The sequence below is a fragment of the Montipora capricornis genome, chromosome 11 (assembly GCF_036669925.1).
Source record: "Montipora capricornis isolate CH-2021 chromosome 11, ASM3666992v2, whole genome shotgun sequence".
In the NCBI taxonomy this organism is placed as follows: Eukaryota; Metazoa; Cnidaria; class Anthozoa; order Scleractinia; family Acroporidae; genus Montipora; species Montipora capricornis.
Window position 1 is genome coordinate 28,627,985 of NC_090893.1, and position 7,500 is coordinate 28,635,484.

Below are 7,500 nucleotides of genomic sequence, written 5' to 3' on the forward strand. Positions count from 1 at the left end.
AGTCTATTTGTGCCCTGGCAAAACTACATTTCGAACAGATTACTTAAAGTGTCTTTTAACAACAAGACTGGCTACAAATTGTTTCTATCAGGGAAAACTGCCGATTTAAAGTATTTTTGGTACAAGTAAAATACAGGAGCAGGTTTTAATAAAGGGAATTTAAACACTATTTACACCTGCGGCTTTAAACAGCTTATGAATAGCATAGTTATGTTTGAAGATGGAATTAGAAGTGAGAAGTGAGAGGTAAGATCGGGATTATAAAAAAATCAAATATTTGAATTCAAGCTTCAGTTAATATTAGGTGCGGTTACAGGGGGGTATTTTTCCGCGGTAACTGACCCTTTTACCACGGAAAACTGCATTTAGTCAGTGTGACCGACATTTCCCAAGGTAAATTTCCCGTGGTAAATTTCCACGGATACGTAAAAAAGATCAGAGGAAGCGCCTATGACATTTAACGTGGTAAGTTGGAAGAGTGTTATATGATGCACAAAGTACAAGAGCCAAACGCGATGCTGATTTAGTTGTGCCGATTAAATTTCCCGCCAATGAATTGCGGTTTTTTTTTTACCTCGGTAATCTTCGTAACGTGTGACCGCTGGTTAACACGGTACACTAAAACCCATGTGTGAGGCTCCGCAGGGTAATTTACCATGGGAAATTTAACCGCACCTATTGTCTGAAAAACACTCTATTGCATGTGGGAGTAATATACGGAATAGCGGTTCTGCGGCGGGCGGATAATAGGGATCGTGGGAATCGATCCGCATCAATGAATAGGAACATAGAGTCGTAGATAGACATGATGAAATACAAGTATAGGGGTAGGGCTCATTTGAAACAAACCAATCTGGTAGTGATTATTTCAGTTTGGTCTATTTTATTACAGAATATTTGCACCGTAGAGCAGGGCACCACAGGTCTAACCAGCCACGTACAAGACGTGATTTGAATATTTGGTAAGAAGGACTCTTTGTATTTGGGCAATCAATTGTGTTGGTGGGGTATTAAATGTTCAACCAAAGTGATGGAAAAGATCGGTCGTTAAATAAAGGGAAGAGAGAAAAGATACAGCAAACATGAACAGCTTTTTCCTTACGGACAGACTTGGAATCGATTACATATACGTCTGCTGCACTTTGCATTGATTCAAGAAACAAGAATTGAAATGGGCCATTTCCGAGTTCCTGTTTGTCTCGGTTTCGAAGTGAGTCTTGCTGCTCAACTATTGTAAGGGAAATGAGCTTGATTTGCATAAGAATACGCAACTCATTTCCATTTGAATTGTTGTGCACCAAAACTCGCTTTGAAACTGAGGTATGCAGCAACTCGGAAATGGGCTATTGCGAAAGAGAACGGAGAATAAGAATAAGCGAACAGTTTGCGATGAAAAAATCTATCAGAATGACAATTAAGAGAAAATAGGTTTGTGCGTGTGAAACAACTTACAACTTTATTTACAAGCAAATCATAATTAGACAAATTAGACAATGGTGACCCGCAGTTAGCATTGCTATTCTAGGGCCCACTTACACTGCGACATTATTACTGGCTCTCACAAGTAAACAAAAAGACACTTTAAAATTTCCAAGAATTACACAATTGTGCGTAACAACGGGTTACTTAATGGGATGCCAAGAGGTTGGCAAAAATTCAACGCATTGGAATGTACACCTTGAATTGTTATTGGCAACAAAACTACACCATTATTTTTTGGTCTTGATTAATGCAAAGATGTATTTTAGTGTTTTGAAGTTGACTAAAATAGCGTGACACTTCCCCTTCAAGTTACATTTTCGTTTCTTTCTGCATACAATTTAGATATCCGAGGGATCATTCGATTCTCTCGATCGATCTGGTGCAAATGGAGTTTGCAGTGTCCTGCTTTCCCATTTTACATCATACAGTGGCTTATCAGCTAGAGTTTTGTATTTTCTTTCCGTTTACAATTCCACCATCACGTGGTACGGGTTAAATTTCGGTGCATTGGCAATACTTTCATTCCCTCAAGAAACTAATTATAAGTCCCACTGACTTCAATACGCTGTTTCTGTGGTTCAGACCTTCCAACTCTAACGCATTTTGCGTGAGACACACGCATTTGATATATTTCCCACGCCCACACGCATAAACACCACTTTCTCACGCTGTCATGCATGTAGTTTCCCAACGGAATAAATGTGCCCATTATGTCCCTGTAAAATACCGTAAAATATTCACGTGTAAGGACGATAGTATATAAGCGTAAGCTATAATGGTTAACATTGAAGTATAGGTTAATGCTGATAGCTAGTTGCTAGCTAGTCAGTGTTGTTGTTTTGTAAATACGAAAACCCAGAACTTTTACTTCTTAAACGGCAATATTAATCAAAGAAGTTACATAAATCATTGAATGCAGATGTCAAAAAAGTGTTACTTTTGAGATTTTATGGGACATTTTTGTACCTTTAGAATTTTGTAAATCTTTTCTGAAAATGCAGAAAATCGCATTTCAGGGACTCACATTTTCAAAATTTTTCCGGGGGCAGTAGTCCGCCTTCGGAAGGCTATTGTGCCCAATCTCACTCATTTTCAAAACAGAAAGTTGGAAGGTCTGGTGGTTATCAATGATAAATGTTGTCACTATCATTTACTGTGTTGAATTTGCAATTTATGTCGGAAATATCGGCTTTCATTTAGTTTACCTTTCGAGATTCCACAGCAAATTAAACGTCTACTATTTTTGGTTTCAAGTTAAATGACTGATTATTTGACAGACAATTGAAGTACAGGTTGTCATAAAATCTGCAGGCATTTCGTAAACGTTTTAGGCACACAGAACAGCCCTTGATCACTGTTGTGTTACATGTAAATATTAAACTCAGTCTAAATTGAGAACGCAGACGATTTAGGTCAATACCGGATTCAGTTACGATCACGTCATGAGATTCTTGATCATTTTTCTTGACTGAAGATGTACTTGGTCAGACACGTCATGTTTGACCATCTCAAAAGGATCAAATCCACACTTTCTATAGAAGTCTACAGCGTTTAAAGTCGAAAGAACTGTCAGCCTCGTTGCCCCTTGCTCTGTCGCAGACTTCGCAAGATGGCTTACTAATCTCACGCCAACACCTTTACGGTTGTGCTGAGGATCAACGAACAGGCCTTTGATCTGAACAGCACTGTTGCTATCTTGTCTGTTCCGTTCTTGTTGCAAAATAGTATCAGGGAGTGAATGACCAAAACCGAGTACTGTTCCATCTTTATCTGTAGCAACAACAATCTCTCCCCGTCTTATGAATGGTAAATAACGATTAGGATCTTGTTTGCTTGCCCAAGCATGAATTTCCTCCGGACCATAGTGACTAGAGCAGGTAGTTTGAATGGCTGTAGTGTGGATTCTGTAGATTTCATCAACGTCTGTTTCAACTGCCCTACGGATATTTACAAGCAGAGCTTTCCTCCTTGCCATCTTGACAGCACCCTGCGAGCAGCGCCTCTCTAAAGCTCACCAGAGGGCAAGCAAGAGAGTCTCTCCAGAAATTGTGTCACGTCTTTTAAGTCGCCGCAGCCAAAGTTTCTGGTCAAACCGGTTTAGGCAGTACGCGCATCATATTTTGACAAGGCGAAGGTCAAAAATCGAGTCTTCAGTACGAAAATCAATATGGCGTCTAGACTCACTCTAGGAGTGCGATCGAGACTTGGTCTGTGTTTGAAACTGTCTCCAAGCAACTATGGTGTTCCATCCCAGCCAAAAATCAACTTTGCAATGCAACATCAAACTCTTTTCAACTTCACTTTTCGACAACCAACTTCAACAAATACAACATTCAACTTCAGTTGATAACTTTCATTTTCAACGTATTCAACATTCAAATTTATCACACAACTTTCAACTTTACATGTCAACAATCGACTATAGAACATACAACATTGAACTTCACACCTTAAATTGTAAGATTGACTACTCAGGAATGAGTGCAGCATTGAATATTTGAGTTCACAACTGAACATATGATCCTCGCAGTTATGTACGCAATATTTTAGCAATTGCGTACATATCTGCGAAGATCATAGCTTGAAATGATTACAAAAGTAATTCCAATGAGTAGTTCCACTTCTATGGCATTGTTTCCGTTTCCTACATCAGTGCTTTGGATTGTTTCAGTAACAATGGAAGTTAATTTTAATGGATAACGTGACAGTTTGCCCATGCGCAGAGACATGAAACCCTCCCTTAAATTATAAAGTTTTATTAATGTTAGTGCAGCAATATTAATTTTATTCTTTAAATTTTTCGATTTAGTACCGGCCTACAATCGTTAATGAACTCTACAGAGGGTATGCTAAGCCAACGTGTTTCTCACGCGATTGGAAACTTTTCACCACGAAGCAATCTATTCTGAACAATCTTTGTAGCCATTCATCAGTGTGTGTACGATGTTGAAAACACTCGTTGCTGTTACTTTATGAGAAAATGCTGACCTGCATAACTTGGTGCTCAAATTGTCAAAGATTCCTTTAATCAAGATGTACTTACTCAGAGTGCCAATCAAAGTTCAATACTGGCCAATTACCATTTAAAAGGCTCCGCCAATAGGAAGTCACTTCCTCATCATGTGATTCCTGTTGTTCCATATAGTTCGATTGTTGTTAAGCCAGCGCCCATATCAACCTTCTGGCTTGTTCTACTCAGGGTCCTTGCGTTGAAGACGGCTTAGCTTGGTAAGTTAGCTTCGATACTGAAGTACGATGTGATAGCTTGCTGTTCATTCCCTCTTCTTAATTGCCCATATCTTACTCCTTGTTCGAGTGTATTTATGGGTCGCTGTTAGTCCGTTGCTAGATCGCTTTCCCTTTCAAAAAGGAGATACCGTGACTGTTACATGGACAAACCAGCCATCTTCGATCGTTCTCTTATTCCTTGTATCTTAACAAATTCATCTATTTGAAATCTCCTATGCCGTCTTTTTGGTATAACTTTCAGCTGCATACTGATGGCATTAAGTAAAGTCCCTAAAGTTCCCGAGGAACTGCGACACGAGACCGTAATAAGAGGCACTGCTAATGGTCAGCAGTTGCGCTTAGAAGGAGAGGGCGTCGGGCGTCCTTACGAGGGTAAGCTTCATTCTGTGTTAAAATCAACCACCGGTCCACTCCACATCCCCATGCATCTACTGGATATAGTGGCTATCTTTGGTTACCCCACATACAGCAACTACCACGAGAATACTAAAGACCTCTTCAAGATCTCGAACGGCTACGAGTACGAAAGAAATATCAAGTATGAAAACGGTGGCTACATGAAGACGCTGCACCAGATTACTCGCCATTCCGACCAACTGTCTGGAGACTTTCAGATCCTTGAGTGCACCGTGCAAGCGCCAGAGTTGGAAGCCATCGAACCAATCGTGGAGACTTTCATCCCAGCTGGCCCGGGAAAGATCAACAGCCATGCCGTGCTGGCTTGGCGCAAAAGAGAAGGTGGATACTTCACGGCCCAATGCGAGAGCCAGTACCGCCTGAATCACAAGGAGAGTCTTCCGCATCTCGGTTCCGTGTGGTACAATTCACCACCAACCACAGCCAAGAGGTTCTGGATCAGAAGGAGACCTTGGATGTCATTCGTCATCTGCCTGCATTGTAAAGTGCTGCATCAGAATGACACAATTTGCTTCAAGATTGTCGAGTCTGCATTAGAGTAGTTTTCAGGATCTTGATCCAGAGTGGACTAACTAAACTCACAGAACATTAGCAATTTTTGTAGGTTTTTCTTTTCGTCACTTTTTTTTTCTAGTCATAAATACATGTGAGCGTAGTCAGTGTAATAAGTTATTAAATAAACAAAACTCCACAAAAGATCGTGTGAAATAATCAATTATAAATAGGCCTAGCTTTACTGGAGAAAAGTCGAGACAAGTCATAGGTCACCAGTGGTCGAGATCGCGTGAAATTTTAAATGAAAAGAGGGCGATAATGACCGATCTCGTCTTTTAAATACTTGGTCAACCGATACCCCGTGTCCTTATTGTCAATTTTAGATCGATAGCGGTGGCGCCGCATAAATTAGATTATGTGACATAATTTTTGTTTTGAAGTCTATTTGTGCCCTGGCAAAACTACATTTCGAACAGATTACTTAAAGTGTCTTTTAACAACAAGACTGGCTACAAATTGTTTCAAGTACTCTATCAGGGAAAACTGCCGATTTAAAGTATTTTTGGTACAAGTAAAATACAGGAGCAGGTTTTAATAAGGGTATTTAAAGACTAGTCACACTTGCGCCTTTAAACAGTTCATGAATAGCATAGTTATGTTTGAAGATGGAATTAGAAGTGAGAAGTGAGAGGTGAGATCGGGATTATAAAAAATTCAATTATTAGAATTCAAGCTTCAGTTAATATTAGGTGCGGTTACAGGGGGGCATTTTTCCGCGGTAACTGACCCTTTTACCACGGGAAACTGCATTTAGTCAGTGTGACCGACATTTCCCAAGGTAAATTTCCCGCGTTAAATTTCCACGGATACGTAAAAAAGATCAGAGGAAGCGCCTATGACATTTAACGTGGTAAGTTGGAAGAGTGTTATATGATGCACGAAGTACAAGAGCCAAACGCGATGCTGATTTAGTTGTGCCGATTAAATTTCCCGCCAATGAATTGCGGTTTTTTTTTTTTACCTCGGTAATCTTCGTAACGTGTGACCGCTGGTTAACACGGTACACTAAAACCCATGTGTGAGGCTCCGCAGGGTAATTTACCATGGGAAATTTAACCGCACCTATTGTCTGAAAAACACTCTATTGCATGTGGGAGTAGTATACGGAATAGCGGTTCTGCGGGGGGCGGATAATACGTATCGTGGGGATCGATCCGCATCAATGAATAGGAACATAGAGTCGTAGATAGACATGATGAAATACAAGTATAGGGGTAGGGCTCATTTGAAACAAACCAATCTGGTAGTGATTATTTCATTTTGGTCTACTTTATCACAGAATATTTGCACGGTAGAGCAGGGCACCACAGGTCTGACCAGCCACGTACAAGACGTGATTTGAATATTTGGTAAGAAGGACTCTTTGTATTTGGGCAATCAATTGTGTTGGTGGGTTATTAAATGTTCAACCAAAGTGATGGAAAAGATCGGTCGTTAAATAAAGGGAAGAGAGAAAAGATACAGCAAACATGAACAGCTTTTTCCTTACGGACAGACTTGGAATCGATTACATACACGTCTGCTGCACTTTGCATTGATTCAAGAAACAAGAATTGAAATGGGCCATTTCCCAGTTCCTGTTTGTCTCGGTTTCGAAGTGAGTCTTGGAGCTCAACTATTGTAAGGGAAATGAGCTTGATTTGCATAAGAATACGCAACTCATTTTCATTTGAATGCATGGTTGTGCACCAAAACTCGCTTTGAAACTGAGGTATGCAGCAACTCGAAAATGGGCTATTGCGAAAGAGAGCGGAGAATAAGTATAAGCGAACAGTTTGCGATGAAAAAATCTATCAG

At 40.1% G+C, this 7,500-nt stretch overlaps 1 protein-coding gene and 1 long non-coding RNA gene across 6 annotated transcripts in view; one reads left to right on the top strand and one right to left on the bottom strand.

Moving 5' to 3' along the window:
* The window catches only part of LOC138023712 (uncharacterized), an 11,988-nt gene extending 11,844 nt beyond the window's left edge, over positions 1-144 (top strand). For both annotated transcript variants that reach the window (XR_011126753.1, XR_011126752.1), the window contains exon 3: positions 1-144. This exon is cut by the window's left edge and continues 924 nt beyond it. This is a non-coding gene — a long non-coding RNA (uncharacterized lncRNA).
* Positions 1-7,500, bottom strand: part of LOC138023711 (N(6)-adenine-specific methyltransferase METTL4-like) — a 49,144-nt gene that overhangs the window by 21,296 nt on the left and 20,348 nt on the right. The window lies entirely within an intron of this gene.